At 52.0% G+C, this 21,234-nt stretch overlaps 1 protein-coding gene and 6 non-coding genes across 7 annotated transcripts in view; 4 read left to right on the plus strand and 3 right to left on the minus strand.

Moving 5' to 3' along the window:
• LOC120375611 (zinc finger protein 850-like) overlaps window positions 1–21,234 on the minus strand; it is a gene marked incomplete at its 3' end in the record, with an annotated part of 610,246 nt that overhangs the window by 377,423 nt on the left and 211,589 nt on the right. The gene's annotated exons all lie outside the window — the stretch shown is intronic.
• Window positions 85–274, plus strand: LOC120376399. Its single transcript, XR_005587280.1, has one exon. It is a non-coding gene; the product is annotated as a U2 spliceosomal RNA (small nuclear RNA).
• On the minus strand, window positions 8,174–8,256 carry TRNAN-GUU. The gene has a single exon. It is a non-coding gene; the product is annotated as a tRNA-Asn (tRNA).
• TRNAS-UGA lies at window positions 10,937–11,018 on the plus strand. Its single transcript has one exon. It is a non-coding gene; the product is annotated as a tRNA-Ser (tRNA).
• Window positions 12,532–12,604, plus strand: TRNAF-GAA. Its single transcript has one exon. It is a non-coding gene; the product is annotated as a tRNA-Phe (tRNA).
• Window positions 14,521–14,593, plus strand: TRNAR-UCU. The gene has a single exon. It is a non-coding gene; the product is annotated as a tRNA-Arg (tRNA).
• Window positions 20,283–20,355, minus strand: TRNAY-AUA. Its single transcript has one exon. It is a non-coding gene; the product is annotated as a tRNA-Tyr (tRNA).

The following is a 21,234-nucleotide window of genomic DNA, read 5'->3' on the forward strand; positions in this document are numbered from 1 at the left end:
TGCCTAACACCAAAATGCTAACATCCCCCCACAACCTGTATGTTACCCCCAATGACACAATAACTGACGCTTCAAACACTTTGTATCGTTTATTTGTAAATATTCTCTAATAAAATTTAAATCTGTTCTTATCAGTTTAATATCTGATAGGTCCTTTATTTGAGGACTGTATGTTAAATTGATTTTTGAAACAAGGGGATGGAATAGGAGCTTGCTCTGTCTACCCCATGCATTGACCTGGTATTGCAGTGTCTCCAGGACCAGTGCCTCTCCTTCTGGGGAGAACTGTGTGGTTAAAAAAGCAGAAAATGTTTCACTCTAAAAATGCTGATTTGAGAAGGATTTTTTTAAAAGTAGTTGAAAAATCAGGTCTTTTTAGTTCTTTGGTTTCTTCATGATAACATATTGTTAAAATTTGTTGGGAGTGTTTTCTGAGTCTACAGATGTGAGTTTCTTTGTCTTGCTGGAGGATTGTTTTAAAAACTGGAATTCTTCTGTTTGCTGTGAGTCTTTTCAACAATATGAAGGACAAATGCGTTTTGGACTGAGGGTCTGTTTGGGAGATGGTTGTTTGGGTGTGTGGGGGGAACACAGATTGGTAATATTTGAGGTCACATGTATATCAATAATTAACTGCATGAGTTACACAGACTTCTCCCCACCCAGCCTATGTTCCATGTATCTTGACTGAGCCTGCCGCCCACCATCCCAGAGCAGAAGCCTGAGCCCCACGGCACGTGGGAAGGTGGGGAACTCCGCTGGTTGCCTGCTCCTGCAGTGTTTATGACTCCGGAAAGTGGGTAGGGACCAGCCCTGCAGGCAGCCCGGGGATGAGCCGCTGCTTTGCTGCCCTGACTCCCCTCAATTACAGGAGGCTGTGGCCACAAAAGCCCCTGGTGGCCACATTTGAGAAATGCTGGAGCCTCACAGTAAACAAATCCCAGCAGGTTTGTCACACCCTGTCCCCACCCTGGGGATTTCCTGCCCTCTCCCACCCAGACCAACCTTCCTGGAAGTTCCCACTGTATTTACTGCCCTTTCTCCCCACAAAGGGAACCCGCCAGCAACTCCCTGATAATCCCTCCCTCAACTGGCTCCACCGCAGCCATTTCCCTTCCCCGGCCCCTGGGAGGACGGAATGAGCTGGAGCAAAACATGGATGTTGCGCTGCAGCCTGTTAGTGCAAAAAGGGCAACTGGGAACATGTCAGAACAGGAAATAATTTCACAGCACAATTCCCCCCAGGCTCTTTCCCTGCACACAGATATTCTAGCTTGTCCTGCATGGGACAGAAAAATTCAAATCTAGGGCTGTCAATTAATCGCAGTTAACTTACACAATTAACTTTTAAAAAAATCATGATTAATCTGTTTTAATCACACCGTTAAACAATAGAATACCAATTTAAATTTATTATATTCTTGATGTTTTTCTACATTTTCAAATATATTGATTTCAATTACAACACAGAATACGAAGTGTACAGTGCTCACTATATATAGTTTTATTACAAATATTTACACTGTAAAATATAAAGTACTGTAGTGCAATCTCTTTACCATTAAAGTGCAACTTGCATATGTAGATTTTTGTTGTTGTTGCATAAGTGCACTCAAAAAGAAAACAATGTAAAACTTTAGAGTCCAGTCAGTCCTACTTCTTGTTCAGCCAATTGCTGAGACAAACAAGTTTCTTTATATTTACTGGAGATAATGCTGCCCGTGTCTTGTATACGTCACCTAAAAGTGAGAACAGGCTCTCTCATGGCACTTTTGCAGCCAGCATTGCAAGGTATTAACGTGCCAGATATGCTAACATCCATATGCCTTCATACTTCAACCACCATTCCAGAGGACATGCTCCATGCTGATAACGCTCGTTAAAAAAATAATGTGTTAATTTGTGACTGAAGACCTTGGTGAAGAACTGTATGTCTCCTGCTCCATGGTTTTATCTGCGTTCTGCCGTATATTTCGTTTTATGGCAGTCTTGGGTGATGACCCAGCACATGTTGTTCACTTTAAGAACACTTTCACTGCAAATTTGACAAAACACAAAGAAGGTATAACGGGAGATTTCTAGAGAAAGCTACAGCGCTCGAGCCAAGGTTTAAGAATCTGAAGCGCCTTCCAAAATCCAAGAGGGACGAGGTGTGAAACATGTTGTCAGAAGCCCTCAAAGAGCAACACTCTGATGCGAACAGTACAGAACCTGAACCACTAGACAGGAAAATCAATCTTCGGTGGGTGGCATCTGACTCAGATGAGGAATATGAATGTACTTTGGCAGGGGCCATTTCGCCACCCCAAGCACGGTGGCACGCCACGGGGGTCGCTCTGCCGGTCGCCTGTCCCGCGGCTTCAGTGGACCTCCCACAGACGTGCCTGCGGATGCTCCACCCCAGCCATGGGACCAGCAGACCCTCCGCAGGCACGCCTGCGGGAGGTCCACCGGAGCTGCCTGCCGCCCTCCCGGGACCAGTAGAGCGCCCCCCGTGGCATGCCGCCCCAAGCACATGTTTGGCATGCTGGGGTCTGGAGCCGCCCCTGTACTTTGGCTCGTTACTGAGCAGTACCTGTCATCAGCATGGAAGCATGTCCCTGGCCTCTGATTGCTAGAAGCTGGGAGGGGAGAGCAGGGGCTGGAGCTCTCCATGGCCGCCTGGTCTGGTCACTCCCTCTGAAGCCCGTAGCCAGGGCCAGCCTTAGGGGTGGGTGACACCAGGGAATTGCCCAGGGGCACCGTGGTCAAGGGCGGTGCTGTACGGTAGCAGAGAGGTGTGTGCTGCAGGTGTAAAGTCAGAAACTGCTCCCGGCTGGCAGGGGAGTGCTGCCTGGGGTGGTGCCCAGATTTCTCCCTGCTCCCTCCCGGCATAGGAGCATGGGGGGACGGAGGGGAAGAGAAGGGGGAGAGAGCGGATACTGCTCCCCCCCAATGTTCCTCCGTGCCCCCCTAGGTGCTGTGAGGGGGGAGCCAGGAGCGACATCAGGGCTCCCTGCCTCCAGGTCACCTTCCCCACCTGGGCTGCATAAGGGGAGGACAGAGAGCAGCAGCCCAGGTGGGGAAGGTGACCTGGAGGCAGGAAGCCCCGATATCGCTCCTTGCTCCCCCCTCACAGCCCCTTAGCGATGTGCGGAGAAGCAGTGTTCAGGGGCGGTGGGGGGAACGAGCAGCAATGCCAGCTACTCCGTGCATCCAGGTCAGTTTTCCCAAGTGGGCACAGGAGGGGGTGCAGGGGTTAGGGGAAAAGGGGGCACAGTGCAGGGATTACGGGTGCGGGAGGAGGCAGGGGTTAGGGGTGCAGGGGTGAGGGGCGCAGGGTTCGGCCTGCAGAGCTGGGGGTACAGAGCTTTGGGGCACCAGTGGGTGTGCAGGGTTAGGGGGACAGGAGGGGGCACAGGGGTTAGGGGTGCAGAGGTTAGGAGGCAGGGTGAGGAGTGCAGGAGGGAGGTGCAGGGTTGGGGTGTAGGGGTGCCAGATGTCACAGGTTTGGGGGGAGCACAGGGTTAGGGGTGTAGGGCGCAGCGGGTTAGGGGTGCGGGACGTAAGGGTGCTGGAGGTTCAGGGTTGGGGATGTAGGGGTTAGGGGTGCTGGAGGGAGCACAGGGTTAGGGGTGCAGGGTTAGGGACGCCAGAGGTTGGGGATGTAGAGGTTGGGGTGCTGAAGGGAGTGCAGGGGGAGCACAGGGTTAGGGGTGCAGAGGTTAGGGGTGCCAGAGGGGGGCACAGGGTTGGGGCGTGGGGGAGGACGCAGGGTGAACAGTGCAGGGTTAGAAGCACAGGAAGGGGCACGGGGCTCTCCTGTGGCCCAATCCACAGGAGACTGACCCCATGTTTAAAGAACAAACCTCTATACTAAGGGCTGCAATATCCACTGGAGTGAGACAAACGGCATCAGCTCCTTGCTGCCCAGCCTGTGAGAGCTGACTGTGCGTCTATAAAGGGAACAGTGAATGGAAGTTAAGTGGCTCCGGGACGCGCTTTGTTAGAGCCCCACCGGGAACAGTGAGCGGAAGTTAAGTTGCCTCCTGTTCTATAACTGATGGGTGGCGGGGGCAGCAGGGATTAGGGGCATGGAGAACGGGGGCGCCTGACAGGCGTTGGGCTGTGGGGTTCCCTGCTGCGGGGTCCCTGCTGCAGCTCCGCAGACTGGAGCCTGCTCCTCCTGTGCAGGGCCAGCTCCAGCTTTTCTGCCGCCCCAAGCAGGAGGGGGGGAAAAGGATAAGCTGTGGCTCTTCGGCAGCAGCTCAACCACACTGCTGCTTCTGCGGCAGTTCGGCGGCGAGTCCTCCCTCCCTTCCTCTTTGGCAGCAATTCGGCGGCAGCTCAAAGACTAAGACAGGGAATGAGGGACCCGCCACTGAATTTCCACCAAAGACCCAGACGTGCTGCCCCGATACCGGACGGGCCGCCCCTTTGAACTGGCCGCTCCAAGCACCTGCTTGCTACACTGGTGCCTGGAGCCAGCCCTGCTCCCGTGACAAGCAGGGGCTGGTGCAGAGCGTGGCAGGGCAGGGAGATGACATCTCCCCTAAGGGCGGGGCCTTTTCACAGCAAGGGCAGCACCTCCCCGCAGTAGCACAGACCCCACCTGCTCCTCCTGCTTTCTCCTGACACCAGCACCACCTTTCCCAGCACCGCCTCATGGCAGCATCTGCTGCCGGACTCGCACCAGAAATGGGAAGTCTGGGCCGGGCCTGGCAGCGGCTGTCAGGAAATGGAAGCAGGAGACACGACCACTCCCAGGCGCAGGGGGGCCTGTCCTGGCTGGTGGGAGATGGAGGCAGTGGACACTACCACTCCCATGGTGCCGTAGGGTTTTCAGGTGGGGTGCCCCCCCCGAGGGATGGGCTCCAGGGGAGGTTTGGCAGCTTAAAGAACTGAGGGGGGGAGTTGCTTGGAGAAGGTTTGAGGACCAACAGCGAAGGGAAAGTTGGACACTTGCCAGAATACCAGGGAGACAAGGCAGGTGAGGTGATACCTGTTACTGGACCAGCTTTGGAGTCACACAGGGTCTTCTTCATGCAGGGGAAAGGTGCTCAGAGTATCACAGTTCAATAGAAGGTGGAACGCTCTGCCCCGAACACCAGACAGTCCCCTACTTCCTGGAACAGGGGGGCCTGTCCCCATTGTTCTGTAAACAGCCCCACCATGTACCCCAGAGGTGGCTGCATCTTAGCACCAAGACACCAGTGGTCACTGCTCCAGAGGAGATGGTACATACAGGCCACTGCCCTATGTGGCCCCCAGACGTCACAGACTGTGCACTGTCTTAGCTGGTCCCACACGTTACTGCCCCAAGAGGTGAGGTACATACAGGCTACTACTCAAACTGGGGTCACTGCAGCAGTGGTTGGGGGGAGACATGTAGGGCACTGCTGCACATGGCCACCAGGGGGCACTGCTGCAATGGGGGTGGGCAGGGGGGATGATAAACAGGCCACTGCCTGAAGTGGCCACTACCACAATGGTGTGGGGAGAGGGGGAGGGAGATACCAATAGGGCACTGCCACACCAGGGCACCACGGGGAGGTCACTGCTCCAATTAGTAGAGATACACATGGGGTAGTGCCCCAACTGGAGGCCCTACCCCAGAGAGAGAGGGGGCGGGGGAGAGAAGAGGAAATCAAAGGCCACTGCCTCACTTAGCCACCAGGGGTCACTACCTAAATAGGGGACACACACACAGGGCACTGCCCCACCTGACCAGCAGGGGTCACTGCCCCAATTGGGGGGTATACAGAGGATATTGCCCCACGGGGATGCCAGGGATCAGTGCCTGCCATACCTGGCACAGGGGTAGAGGGGATAGGGTGACCAGATGTCCCGATTTTATAGGGACAGTCCCGATATTTGGGGCTTTTTCTTATGTAGGTGCCTATTACCCTCCACCCCGTCCCGATTCTTCACACTTTCTATCTGGTCACCCTGGGGGTGGGGGGAGGGAGGAGGCTACACACAGGGCACTGCCATACTTGGCGACCAGTGCACATCCCTAGTGGGGGAGTGACACACACCAGGAGCAGGGCTCACTGCCACAAAGGGGTTGGAAGATACCCAGTGCACTGCCTGACACGGCCACCCAGGCACCCTGCCACCTTGGGGGAGGTGAAGAACACACCTCAGGCACTGACTCCTCTGGCTACCAGTGGTCACTGGCCCAATGCAGGGGTTGGGGGGAGTAAATACACCCAGGGGACTGCCCCACCTGGGCAACACGAGTCACCGAGATGAGAGTGGGATATGCAGAGGGCACTGCCCCAATGGCTGATATACATACAGGGCCCTGCCTCACCTACCCGCCAGCACTCACAGGCGCAATGGCAGTGGTGGGGTCACATAGGCAACTGCCCTCAGTGGCCACCAGGGGTCGCTGCAGCAATGCTAGGGGGGATACATGCCAGGCATTGCTGCCCCTCGCCACCAGGAGTCACTGCTCCTACAAGAAGGCACCTACAGGACACTCCCCTGCCCGGCCAGCAGGGGTCCCTATCACTGGGGAGGGGCTCTGGGGAAGCAGAGAAAGAGCAACTAACTGCAGTGGGGAAAATCGTCATCTACCGGGGAGAAAGAATGGACTCCGCTAGGACATCGCACCAACTCCGGCCAGGCTGGATACCAGCAATTCGCGGCTGGAGCAGCTCCAGCTAGAGGCTGGGCGGAGGCAGGTGACCTCGGTCTCTGTGCTGAGCAGGCTGCGTTGGCAGCGAGGAGGGACAGGGAACCCCCCGGCCAGGGTCTTGCTGCCCAAGGAGGGGGAGATCTGTGGCAGCTTTGGAGTTGCTGGTTCAGCAGCCGTGAGCCACACGCTTGTCCCTGCCTGAGCTCTCCAGGAGCACATAACACACAGGTGTGCGCTGGATGTAGGCACCAGTGTAACGACAGGGCCAGACTCTGCTGAGTGCTGCCTGCGAGAGACAGGGGCAGAGTCAGACGGGCAGATGGGGGCAGGAGATGACAGGGCCAGCGGCCATGAGCTGAACCCATCAAAAGTCCAGCCTGTGATGTCACCATCCGTCCCTGCAGCTCTCCAGCTGTCCCGCTGTCCGTCAAACTCTCAACCTCCCATCCATCCCCAATGTATGCCACCCCCCACCCACCCACCCATCTGCCTCACACACTCATCTATTTCCTCATCCATCCTGCAATAGAGGCCGCATGTGAGAGAGAGAGAGAGAGAGAGACAGAACTACGCTTCCCAGAGTGCACCGGGAGAGGGCGCGTTGTCTGAGCACCCTGCCCATCACTTCCGCTCTGAGACGAGCCAGGAACTACAACTCCCAGCCTGCCTCGGGGCGCCTCCATCCTCTCCAGCCCAGGTGAGGGCGGGTCCCTGGGTCAACCTGACACCTCCCGCCAAGGCAACTCCTCATCCCCGCCCCGCCCCCCAGAGAGCCCCGGCCCCGCCCCCCGCCGGCGCCAGACACGAACTCACGTGTCCCGAGGTCTCGGCCCCGCCCCCCCCGCAGCGCCGCGCCCCCCTCCCCGCTTCTCCCTTGGCATCGTCTCTCCCCACTCAGGGGGGGGGGGGGGCTGGTGGATAGAGCCATATGGAAATACAGGGGCTGGGGGCCAGGACTCCTGGGTTCTTCCCCCAGCTCAGGGAGAGGGGTAGAGTGGGGGAGGGGCTGGGGTGCCTGCTGTCCTCACAGCAACCAGCAGAGCCCCCTGCAGCTTGTCACCCCAACCAGGTGCTTGGTGTGCTGGTGCTTGGAGCCGCCCCTGGTTCCTCCCCAACCAGACTAGTATTGGTTTTTCAGCAGAAAATTTTCAGTTTGGGGAATTTTTTTTCCCCAGTCAGACCTTGCCAAGGGAAGCAGGGAGAAAATGTTGGAGTTGCCTCCTTCAGAACAGCTTGGCCTGGACACTAGCTCTGGTTCACTGCTCTGGCCTTGCTCGGGTTGAGGGTATTTTAATAATTTGGGCAGGTCCCAGGGTGTTTGGGGGAGAAGATGAGGATGTTACCTCTTGAGATAAAAACTAAGAAATACAGCACTAGAGAATTTCTTTTTTTTTTTTTAGAAATCTGGGATTTAGACATTTTATTTAAAGCAAGGGGGGAATCTGAGTTTCTGAGAAGCTTTTTGTTTGCAAGAAGCAACATTGTTTGATCTGTCATTGTACCCAAGGGGGAGATGGTTGTCTATAAAGGAGGGGTGAAGACTAAATGCACCCAATGAGGATGGGATTTGAACCCATGCATGCAGAGCACAATGAATTAACAGTCCATCACCTTAACCACTCAGCCACCTCATGAGAAATGTCATGAAAAAGACAGGAGGAGAAATCTAAGGCCAGCAGAGATAGGGACAATAAGGAGTTTTTAAATACTAAGCGGAAGCAGAGGCTGAATGAGCTCCCCCCTCACATCTAGTGAGGAGCTGGGGGAAAGACTTCAGGAACAGATCGTGTTTGCACAGACACACCTACTCTGCCTAGCTATGCAGCATGATGGGGCCACTTTCCCAAAATGACCAGTTTTGAATGGTGGTGGGTTACAAATCACTTTAGGATTGAGTGGAATGAAATGTTGTTATCCTTCCTGCATGAGTGAAGGGCAGCAGAACATACCTAGTCGGTCCTGATGGAGGGGTAGGTGGGTGAGGAATCGCTTTTATTGGACTTCATAGAAGTGATTAAGAATGTCATCCTAAAACAGTGGTCCCCAAACATTTCACACTGTGCCCTCTTAGCCAGTTGGGGGAGGGCAAAACCAGAGCTTCAGGGATTCAGCCCTGGGTGGTGGGGCTCAGAATTTTGGCTTCAGCCCCAGGCCCCAACAAGTCTAATGCCAGCCCTGGTGATCCCATTAAAACAGGGTTATGACCCACTTTGGGGTCCTGACTCACAGTTTGAGAACCACTGCGCTGTGCTAAAGGGAGAGAGTTTTCCTGTGGGTGCAGTTAATCCACTTCCCCAAGAGGTGGCAGCTATGTCAGTGGGAGAAGCTATAGCACTGGGTGTTCAAGCTGTGGTAGTTACCACATTTATGAAGTTTAATCAAACCCCATTTTTAAAACCACCTGTGGTCTGGGAATGGCAAAGGAGCTCGATGAAGCAGGGTCTGTCCGTCAAAGTCCTGGAGATCACGATTCTATTCTACTGTTGTGATGGGGGTAGAGCTCAATGGTAGAGTAGTTAACTGTAATTCAAGTGGTTCTTAGTTCAAAGCCCCGTGCCCTCTTATAACCTTCTTTCTTTTTTTTAAAAAAAGGAAAACATTTTCATTTCCATTCTCCATTATGTTCAGGAGCTCCACTATACGGGGGTGCTTGATATGGATGTAAACACTCAACATTTTGCTGTCCAAATGCATAAAGGAGACTAATTTCTGAAAAACAGTGTAGCATTGGGAGCAGCGTCTGATGTTTTCCTGTCTAGCCGGCTCGCTGCCTAGAACGAACACTCCTTGAGTGGGGTGATCCACAGGGAGTAGCTCAAACCTCCAAAGTGCCTAGGCAGGGGCAGGACATTAGCACAGCAAGGGAGGGGTGTGGCAGTGACATCACAAAGGCCTTTTGCAGGACCTCAGACTATTGGTCAAAGGTGGTGGGGAGGTGGTGACCTCACAGAGAGATGCTGACATCAGCCAGGGAGGAGAGGGGCGAGGGGCCAGGGAAACCTCAGAGACCCCTGTGGCTTTGCTTCAGCAAGTCTCTTTCTCCAGGTTTCTCTTTGAGGACTGAGAGAGTATTTGGGTTCAGGTACGTGAGCACCAGGAGGAACCTCTTTTGAGTTTTCTCCTTCTCTTTTCCTGATTTTACTAGAAAACAGCCATCCCTGTTTAGAAGGTAAGAGCCTCCTTGAGGTTTGAAACCTGTTCAGTCTGATCCATCTGGTGACAGTTGAATTTTAGGCATGGAAACCACTAGCTTAAGAGGCAAAATTTTATTCCGCACCTGGGATTTTGTCCCTTAGAACCACTGGGGTCATTAGGGTTTGTCCTTTTTGTTTCACCTTTTCCTCCATCCATCCCTTCCTCCTTTCTCTTTGTCTCTTGCTTCTTTTGTCCTTTCTCCTGTTCCCCTCCCAACACCAGGAGCAGTGTGTGTGTGTGTGTGTGTGTGTGTTGCGGGGGAGTGCTCTGCAGCTCCCACTGTGGGAGGTCCACCCAAAAATGTGGGGCTGAAATAGTGCTCGGGCAGTGATCCCCACTGGTGACCTGGGCCATCCTTTGGGCTCTCTGGTGAGAACCCTCAGCCTCCCGTCCTCAGTCTCTACCCTGATTGGCTGAGCAGGGGGTTATTGACAGGGAGGACACTCAGGTCCTTGTTGTTCTCTTTTAAGCCCAAGTAAATAAGTCAGAACCTGTGATATGCTTGACAAATTTTGCTGCTTCGCTGCATTAATGGTCCCTGAGCAGTTCATGATTCTCTCTAACATTGCAGTTCTCCTCAAATACTTGCTGAATAATTACTGTGCACTGTTGTTGGTCTGGAGCTCATCTGAGAGCACTTTACTCAGGTCATTCAATGTTTGAAATTCAAGATCCGATGGTTAGTTTGAAAATCAGGGCTCTTGGGTCCTATTCCCAACTCTGCCACTGACTGGCTGTGTGACCTAAGACAAGTCAATTCTCCTTTCTCAGCCTGAGCTTCTCCCTCTTTCAAGTAGGGATAATAATGATCCGCTCCAACCTACCTCACGGTGGGTGGAGGACGGGGATCCATCGGAGAGTGTCACTAGGAGTATCAGAGGGGCCGTGTTAGTCTGGATCTGTAAAAGCAGCAAAGAGTCCTGTGGCACCTTATAGACTAACAGACGTATTGGAGCATGAGCTACTGCACATGGCTAAGCAAAGAGAACAAACCCCCAACCCCCCCTGTGGTTTGGGAGCCAGGTTTGCTGTGGGAATTCTGTAGCTCAGATGACTTCACGACTGGGCATTGGGATTATTTACCAGTTTCTCTGGCATTGGGGGAGTTTTGTGCTCACAGCTGTGATGGCTGAGTGGTTAAGGTGTTGGAGTTGAAATCCAATAGGGTTCCCCTGTGCAGGTTTGAATCCTGCTCACAGTGAGGCCTGTGTTTTAGCCAGTCTCTCACCCGGGCAATACCTCTGTACAACCCCTGAGACACTCTCACCCTCTCCCACCCCAAGTAAATCCTGTTCTGCTCCTTTCATCGAGATCCCTGGGACACCCCCTCACACTGTGTCCCTGAGGGGTCAGGCAAACTCTCAGCACCTGAAGCCTCTGCCACTCACCTAGTGCCCCATAGATCAGTCATAGCCCTGTTTCTGCTCCTCTCTCTAGGGTGCGAAAGGAGCTGAGTCAGCGAATCCATGGGGGCTGCAGAACCAACATAGAAAAAATAGGTGCTCAGCGCCCACTGGCAGCCAGCTCCCTCCCGCCCACTACAGGCCTTGCCGACAAACTCCTCCTCTTCCCCTTCAGCACCTCCCACTTGCCAGTGATCAGCTGTTCAGTGGGGTGCAGGAGGGGCTGGGTGGGGGATGGAGATGGGAAGAGGTTGGGGAGGGAGAGGAATGGGGCAGGAAGGTGCAAGCCGGGAAGAGATGGGACTGGGGTGTGGGGTTGGGGGGTGGGGGGGCAGGGCCTGGGGTGGAAAGGGGGGATTTGTCACAGACCCCTCTAAGGCCGGCCCTGAAGGGAAGCACCGACTATCACAGTGACAATAGAAGTGACCAGCATTGCGGGGGAGGCTGAGGGAGATCCGCACTCACCAGGTCTCTTCTCTCCCCCACGGTGAGCCAGACACTGCTCTCTCCTGGCTCTCACTCTAGCAGCTGGACGCCAAGGAGCCATTTCCCCACGGGAAGTGCATTGAGTGCCCCTGTGGTGCTGGGGGGCTGGCGCTGCTGCCACCTGTGGGGCTGGCAGGGGGGCTGATGTCTGCACAGACTCTCAGCTGCCAGGCCGGAGGGGGCACTTGGGACCTTACCAGACTGGCTCAGTGAAGACGGGGGGTTGACAGAGCAATACAGACGCTCTCCAGAGCACGGAGCAGCAGCCGCCCATGCAGCCAGGCAAGGAGCATTTCCCACAGCCTGGAGCCGAGGGGGAGGCGGCAGCTGCTGTTCCAGCTCCTCGGGGCCTGGCCCTGTCAGCCAACAGCCACTTCTTACTCCCCACAGCTAAGGGTGCCGGGTTCCTCCGGTGGGGGTGTGGAGCAGCCGTTCGTTTTGCTGTTCGCACTCCTCTGCGGTGTGAAAATCGGGGAGGGGAGGCAGAAGCCCCACGTCCCTCCCGAAATGACGCCCAGTGGGGGAAGCCAGGACAACAGGGTGGGGCGGCAAGTGGTGGCCAGACTCTCACCGCCAGGGTCTAGTCTAGCTCAGGGTCCAGCTCAACTTCCTCCCCGCGCCACTGGCCCCCCAGTCCCCTTCCCCCACCAGGTCAACCCGGGCACTAGGGCAGGAACAGGGTGAGGCAGCAAGTCAAGCTGAGCAAGGCAGGCAAAAGCGAGTCTTGTCTTCATGGGCCGCTCCCAATGACGTCCTTTTTGTGTGCAACTGCTGCAAAAACCTCCTGGACAGAGAAGCAACAGGCCAAAATACTGCCACACAGCTGCCAAAGTAGCTCAGTTGGGAGAGCATTAGACTGAAGATCTAAAGGCCCCTGGTTCAATCCCAGGCTTTGGCAGGTTCTTTCATCCTCTTTGTGCAGGGGCAGCTTGTTCTCTGGCAGCACAGTTGTGCCTGCACCCAAAGTGAGCAGGGCTACCCTCAGACAAAGCAATTTTGGGTGCCCCTTCCATTAAAAAAAGTGGCAATACTGTATTCTCTTGGGGCCCTCAGGCCTGGGGCAATTGCCCCACTTGCCTCCCCTCTGGGTGGCACTGAAGGTGAGTCTCTCATCTTGGGCTCTGCAGTAGGAAAACATAGAATGGGCTTCTGCCCCTAGTTAGCCCACCTGACCTTTAACAAGGAGAGATGGGAGCTGTCTTTCCCAACATGGCAGGAAGAGAGCAAGGCAGGGTGACCCTCAGGCATGGTGCCAGAGGGCTGCTGGGCAGTGACAGGCAGGTAGACGGGATGAAAACTCCTCTGTGCAGCTGAGCGAGGGCAGTACCAGGGAAGGGGCGTCTGTCAAAGTGGCCGTGTGGAAGGTGGCAGGGATTTGGGGGCCCCAGAGGAGGCGCTTGATGTTCAGTGTCTTGGAGCAGCTGGACTTCAACATGGTGGGTGTTCAGGAAATGCACATTCATGACTTTAGGGTAGATCAATGGGCAGAGGGTGATTGGAGGAAGGGCCTCCTGGCCAAGGAAGAACAATGGGGCTGGAGTCTTGTTCTTCACAGTCGCGGTGAAAGTACAGAAGGGGCTGGAGCTCTGACCAGGGAGGGCATTACTGGTGGGCTTTGTGCTCTGTGGCACTGGTTACTGCTATATTAGTGTGTATGGTCCCCAGTTAAGGCATGAGAGGGAAGATCAAAGGCTCCCTTCCTCTGGACTGCATGATGTTTGTTGTTTGGGGGGGGGATTTTAATTGTGTCAGCCGGCCTGAGGCCCGCTGGTCCCGTTTTCCCAACTGTCAGAAGAAATGTTTTTACAATGAGCACTACCTGGCGCAGGTCTGTAGTGAGGTCGGCTTAGAGGAGCTCACTCCAGCCACAGAGGGGGTTCACCTTTCTGCGGGGACAGGCCAGGAGTCGCACTGACCGGATTTATGCTCAGCTTTTGTGTCTTTAGCATGTTGCTTCTCAGATTCTTTCTTGGCCTGACTTGTTACACTTTGACACTTAACAGGCCAGAGTTTGTGCACCTTCCTATTATCCTCACTAGGATCTGATTTCCAAATTTTAAGGAATGACTTTTTGCCTCTAACAGCCTCCAGTACTCGGCCGTTTACCTAGAGTGGCGTTCTGCTGGTCGTCCTATTGTCATTTCTGATTTAGGGCAAACGTTTCATCTGAGCCTCTAATTGCAGTGTTTTTAAACGCTCTGCATGCTGCTTGCAGGCACCTAACACTTGTGACAGCAGCTCCTTTTAATTCCCATCCAACCATCTATACTTATGCCAATAGGTTGACTTTAGGTCTTTAACTTTGAGCGGTAGCTGAGAAGATGGTAAATTGGGCAGAAACCCATTCGACAAACCTCTTCATTTCCTTGTTATTTCCTGACTTCTTCATTCATCCCCTTTTCCTTTTTTCCTGGGTGAGGCGGCGGCCTGCCAGGGAGCTCCCTGGCACCTCTGGCTGCCTGGGCTGAAGGCAAGAGGCAGGCCTGGGTGTGGCGAGGGCCTCCTGTCCTGGCCTGAGGCCGCACTGCTTCCTGGTCCCCTTTTCCCACCCACACCGGCAGGCGGCTGCTGTGGGAGAACACGAGGGAGGCTCTCAGGATGCTAGGCAGCGCTGTGTGGCTGTCAGGGAAAAGAGCCTTCTTCTCTAAAGATGGCTGGCAGAAAGGTGGTACTCAGCTCTGTAAGCGACCTCCCCAGTAGCCTTGCTGCCAGGGGATGCAGACATTTCTGTAAGGTGCAGAAAGAGGGTATTTGGCTTCCAAGTTAATATGAGAAATATGCATTTAAGAGATTGAATTTCCATTCTTTCACAGGGCCCCAGTGGCCTAATGGACAAGGCAATGGCTTTCTAAGTCAGAGATTGTGGGTTCGAGTCCCATCTGGGGTGAAAAACTGCCTCTATATTGCAAGGAAACCTTGGCCTTATTTTCACCAAGGAAGTTGGGAGATGTTTGAACACAAAATATTGGATCTTGGGAAAAATGCCCCAGAAATGGTATCTTGACAAATGCTTTCTAAACCCCTCAGTAGCAAACAATTAATGCTAGTGTTTGTCTGAGACTAGAGGGAAGAATAGTGTTTACTCCCACACCTCAGTGAGTGAAACAGATGGAAAGAGGAAGGCCGTCCTGAAAGAGAATGGATCTGTCTGGAGACAAAGCAGCCCCTGAGAATGAGCAACGGTGTGAAAAGAAGAGGTTCAAATGTGTGTTAGATGTTAGTTAGTGTTAGAGGGTTTATCCCTTCACCCTCCCATTCCCTGGTCCTTCTTGCGTACACACAGAGCAGCAATACCCAAAGTCCGAAGGTGCAAACAATGAGATGTTTATTGGATTGAACTTCCAGCAAGCAATGATTCCAGTTTCCTTCCTCAGTGTCCCCATCCCAGCCCTGACGCCACAGAGCCTTGCCTGTGTCCCTGTTCCCATTCTCCCCCTTAGCAAAACATAGGACACGTGGTGACACATTTCCTGATCGGGCCAGGCATCAAGGTGGAAGGTGTTGATATTCCATTTGTCCCACTGCCCCTTGCGTAGTACAGTGCCCTGCACCTTCTCTCATACGGGTGTGCCACACCTGTTCCAATTAGCGTTCCAGACTTCCCACTATAGTGGGCCCGGGAAGGTTGGGTCCAGGTTGTCTAGTACAGGGGGGAGGGGCTTACTCCATTACTTCTCGGTTATTTCCATAGGCAACGTATCACAAGTATACTTAGCAATACACCAGCCACTGTAATAATCCACAGCAACACCGAGAGACCTGAGCACTAGCCGCATGGTCCAACATCCCGGCCACCACCGAAACACCTCCTCTCCTCCTTCGACAGGGTCAAGCTCTTAACGTGTCCAGTTGCTGGCAGTTGCAATACGCTGCCGCTGCAGGTTTTTGTGCTTTTGTCCATAGCATAAGTCCATTGAATGTCCACAGAGAAATGGGTTATTGTTCAAACCAACTTAACCACGTGGTGTGGAATCAGGCTGTATGCGCTGGTTCGATTATTCACAGCAGTAAGATTCACAGATCTATCTGTGCGCCAAAGCCCAGAGAGCAGTGTGTAGTGTGGAATTTGGTTAGGGGCTGGTGTAATTGTGCCCCCAGTAATATGTACATTTCCAGCAAAACACCTCAGACACAGTACACCCAATTGTCCACCCCTTGCCACGGGCCATTGGGTGTGCTCCTCCATGGCCATCAGGGAGGGGCAAATTCAAACATCTTCTCTAGATTTACACCATTTTACACACCCCTCCATTGATTCCCAGCGAGCAAATCCCCTTCTCATTATTCCCATAGGGATTGTGGGTCCCACCTTAGCTGCCGATTCACTTCCAGATACCACGGTAGCTATTACACAGGTGCTGGCCTCCTAGTCGAGCATTTTGAATTTCCATACACATCTTCCCCCAGGTCAGCCTTTTGAAGCCACCCCCACCCATGTCATGAGGTTTTCTGTTGATTGAAACACAACAATGCTAACAACAAGACTAACACCACAGACAAACAACACAAAACATAGATTCATGGTATTATGGGTTAGTCTTTTGCTGGCACCAGATTGCTTGTAGAGCGTCTAAAAAACAAAAGAAACAATTTCCACACACACCCCCGGTGGGGACAGATTAGTGCTTAATAATAATAATACCACTTCCTTTTACAAATTTCCTTGCTAATTGCAGGAAAAACAGAAGAATTACCTCCAGGCTGTCCTTATTTTGTTCTATAGTCAGATAGTGAATTACCCCACTCATGGTCAGTTTCCCCTCTTGTACAACAGACACGGTTTGCAATAGTTTCTCTGCTGCACCAAGCTTTAAGTTTATCCTCAGGTAACAGCTGAGAGACAACTTTAGATTTAGCTTTAGCACTGTACATACACACACACACACTCCTTAGGGTTAACCTGTCCCCCTTATTTTCAGGCTTGACTTGTTTTTTCACCTCCCTTTCCTGGAGGGCCACAATCTGAGTCTTCCAGTAGCTTGTTTGCTGACCAGATGTATTTATTAGTTGCAGCTCCTTTGTGCTGCCACTGATGGGCAGTTCTCTCCTTCCCCCATCAGCTAGGTCATTTGCATTCACACCTGCTTTCGGGCTTGCTTTTGGATCCAAAGCCATCAGCAGCTCAGAGACTGTCTTAAAAGGGACACAATCAACTTCCACCGGAGTTCTGATTACTTTCCACTTTCATCTTCTGCTTCAAAACACACAGATCTGAAAAAGAAACCACAACCTATTGTGGCTCCCTTTGGAGCCCTAATAGGGTTTGAATTAAGTACCATGTTTTGTTTGCATTTCTTTTACCCCTTCTCCAATATAAACTGCACACGTCCTGGGAAAATGCACATTCCTTCCATAGTTTAACCTTCATAACATTATGTTACAAACCATAAGTCTCACTTTAGGTTTTTAAAACCTTACACAATTACACAAAACATTTTGTTTTGTCTAACATCCCTTGCACTGCAATAATTTTTCTTTTACACAACTGTACCCTGATTACACGTCCATCTTGTACAACCAGAGCCAGCCAGGGGCAGGCAAGTTAAGTGCCAATAGAAACCCCTGACATTCCTTTAGTGATTTTGCTTACATTACCCAGGAGTCAAATCATTTTGATGAGATTATCTCTCCGCCTGCTGCCTGCAGCCGTCCCCTATAGACCATTTCTGTGGGCAAAGGGCCCATTTCCCCTCAGAATGGCTGTAAAGGCTTATCCGGACAAAACACAGTGGTGGTAGCAGCCACTTTACCTGACCCTCTTGTATAATTTAATTACTAAGCTTCCATCCAACGTGAGTGCGCAGAGCTGCACATACAGTTACATTTATATAACTGGGTTTTATTATTAAACCAACAACTGCCCTTCTTGTAACACCACAACTGTTGCCTTTTACTATTTCCACAACTCTCAAATGTTTCCTTTCCTCCAAACTCTGTATTATTAATGTTTGCAAAACCTGGGCAAGGCTGCACTGCCGTGCTGGGGTGACTCTGCAGGGGGAGAAGCTGCTGTGGAGCAATGTAGAGCAGGTGCAGGAAGGAGCCAGGGTCACTGTTCACATTGTGAACTGCACAATTTTCCATATTTGGGAATGTCCGAGAACAATTCTAAGGGGAAGGTGAATGCAGAGCAGTGACACTGGAGGTGCCCAGACCTCCAAGAGGGGGCGGTGTGGAAATTAATAATGGGAAGATCATTTGCGAAATTAGTCGTCACTGACAAGATTTGTCTCTTCTTATTTCATGTTATGGTGTTATTTAGCAGAATCAGGACATATTTTTACTATGTTAATTAAACACAGAATTTTATTTAACTAAGCCAAAAACTTAGTATCACTTATTTTTTTCTCTGTCCTAACAAGAATTAAATGAATGTAACCCCTCTGCCAGGCTGAAACAATAGCAGCAAGGGCCAGGTTCAATACCTAGGGGTCCCTTCCCCACAACGTAATGCAGACCAGCTCGAGCCCCCACCCAGTGACCTGGGAAAATCTTACACACACCCCTGGGCGCCTCAAGGAGGCAATACTTCCCCTCGCGCAAGCACAGACTCTTGGTGTAGCAGAAAAGGTTTAATTACATAAGATCAACAACAAGCATGAAATTTGGAAAATACCTCAACTGGAGTTCATAGGTCAAACCGTGAGCAAAGACCCACCCCAGCAACTTGGGCCGTGTCCTTCTCTCTGGGCCCTTGAGTCCAGCAACCCCCCTAAATCACCCACAGTCCCAAAAGTCCCACAATTCAAAAGTCTCTGTCCCGGGTCAGGCAGCCCAGAGTTCAAGAGTCTCTTTGCAGAGGTCCCCCTCCCCAGCCTAGGTAGAAAGGGGCACCTTACGTGATTCGGGGCCAGCTGCCCTGCCTCTTCGTGGGGTTCTGCTTCCACTAGTCGTCCCCACAAACAGCTCAGCTCCGCTTACTCTGTGGGCTGCTCCACTCTGCCAGCTGCTCTGGTCCACCAGCTGTCCTGTGATCCGCTCCAGCCATCCTCACGAGCTGCTCAGCTCCACTCACCCGGTGGCTGCACAAACTGCTCCACTCTGCTCGGCCAGTATTGCTTCAGGCTCCCCCACTCATCAGCACAGTGCTCTCAGCTCAGCAAGTCCAGCTCTTCAGTGATTTCAGCTCATAGTAGGGGAGCCCCAGTACCAGTGAATTCAGCTCAGTAACCTGCATCTAGATTCTTAAGAGAATCAAAAGTTAACTCTGACATTTGACAGTGGAGAAAAGCATAGATAGAACTGGTGCTTCTGACTCACACAAAGAGCCTGCACCACCAAGTACAGATACCTGTCCCCAGCCTCTCTCTTTTCAATGGGTTTTGGAACCCATGTGCCCCATCTAGCAAGCGCTATCCAGCTGACAATGAAACCCCCCATCACAAGACAATTTTGTAGTTCCCCATTTACCCAATCAGGGTGACAACATTTCATTCCTCCTGCCCCAATAACAACAAAATTGGGGCTCCCACAGCTGTGAAAATAACCATCCCATGCTGCTTTGCGGTATGCTAAGTGGGGTGGGAGTGCCCATGCAAATAACCGAAATACCAATGCAACACTTTCCGCACTCCCCATAATTTACCACCAGATGTCAGGGTGGGGCTCATCCTGACTCTGCTTACATGTAATTAATTGACCCTGGCCCCATCAATTGATCCTGGCCTGGTGTCTGGCTGTGGAATTTACTATTTACTATTTTTATCCCAGCATATTTAAAGATGAAACTGCTTTACAAAACCTCCTTTATTCTAGGTGATACAAACAGGTCACTTCCCAGCTATTTCAAGGAGATGGAATTTTCCTGACCCACAGGGAACTTAAACTAACATGCTCAAGATCACACATTCCTTAGGAGAAAACGAAGGGGAAAAAAACCAAACCCCACCAAACCGTTGCTGTTTCTACCCAAATGATCAATGAGACCAGAAAGGGAGACTGTGCAATTAACTGGCTGGGACTACACTGACTCTGCAGTTACTTGGATGCAGACACACCCAGCTCTACAGTTGGGAAACGTACAGAGACTCTGCTGCTGCTCATGAACTAGCAGCACATGACCTCTGAACAGCTGCCATTCGAATGTATCTGAAAGTTACAAGGAACAACGATCTGTGTTAAAGGAAGGCTGCCATTTATTAGAGCCCCAGTTGATGCCGTGTGCACAAAGAGAGGATTGAATGTGTAACAGGGAGTTTGGTAAATCTTGGTTATTTTATTTTTGTAACAGGCTCCTGTCCACCCCCAGTAGATTTTTCAGTCCCAATGGCAACTTACTTACCAAATGTAATACAGACTAGTCCATGCCTCCCAAGTGGATGTGGTTCTTGTTCTTCTGCACATTGTAGCCCATGGAGGCCAAGGACCTGCAAATGTGTCTTCATGTGCCTTTGTTTAGTTGATGAAAACAAACCTAGACACTTAGAGGATTGGAACTGATTTCAGCTGGGGGACATGTTTGCTAGGTTTTTGTGCATTTGCACAGGCAAACATTGAGTGTGTCCATTCGTTTCAGGGATCCCTATTTAGGGGAGCTCTTGAGCATACAGGAAACAGAATTATTTTTATTTAAGAAATTGGGACACTTGGATTTGAACTAAGGCCCACTTGATTTATAGTCAAACACTCTACTACTGAGCTATACCCCCATGACATTTGCAGTGGCAAGTCAATGATCTTAAGGATTTTGAAGGACGGGCTCTGCCTCAGCGAGCTCCTTTTCTATTCCCAGGCCACAGGGGTTTTAAAAATGGAGTTTGAGTAAACTTTATATACACATGTAGATACCACAGCTTGCACACCCACCAACATAGCTTCCCCCACTGACAGCTACCACCTCTCGGGGAGATGGGTTAACTGCACGGACGGGACAGTTCTCTTCCCTCCGCTTAAAGCATCTTCATTATTTATGAATAGGTGGGAAATAACCTCCTGAATGGACAGGAACCAATGTATCAGATATTGCTGTGTCTGCATTCAATATTGGTAATATTGCGCTGGATTAGTAGGAGCATTGCAAGCAGATAGAGGAAGTGATTATTCCTCTATTCAGCACTGGTGAGGCCACATCTGGAGCATTGCATTCAGTTCCCCCCACCCCTCTGCCCCTCCACAGAGACCCACCCTGTCCATCCAAACAGCGTCTGATGTTTTCCTGTCTAGCCGGCTTGCTTCCTAGAACGAACGCTCCTTGAGTGGGGTGATCCACAGGGAGTAGCTCAAACCTCCAAAGTGCCTGGCCAGGGGCAGGACATTAGCACAGCAAGGGAGGGGTGTGGCAGTGACATCACAAAGGCCTTTTGCAGGACCTCAGACTATTGGTCAAAGGTGGTGGGGAGGTGGTGACCTCACAGAGAGATGCTGACATCAGCCAGGCAGGACAGGGGCGAGGGGCCAGGGAAACCTCAGAGACCCTGTGGCTTTGCTTCAGCAAGTCTCCTTCTCCAGGTCTCTCTTTGAGGACAGAGAGAGTATTCGGGTTCATGTACGTGAGCGCCAGGGGGAACCTCTTTCAAGTTTTCTCCTTCC

The sequence above is a fragment of the Mauremys reevesii genome, linkage group 12 (genome assembly GCF_016161935.1).
Source record: "Mauremys reevesii isolate NIE-2019 linkage group 12, ASM1616193v1, whole genome shotgun sequence".
NCBI lineage: Eukaryota > Metazoa > Chordata > Testudines > Geoemydidae > Mauremys > Mauremys reevesii.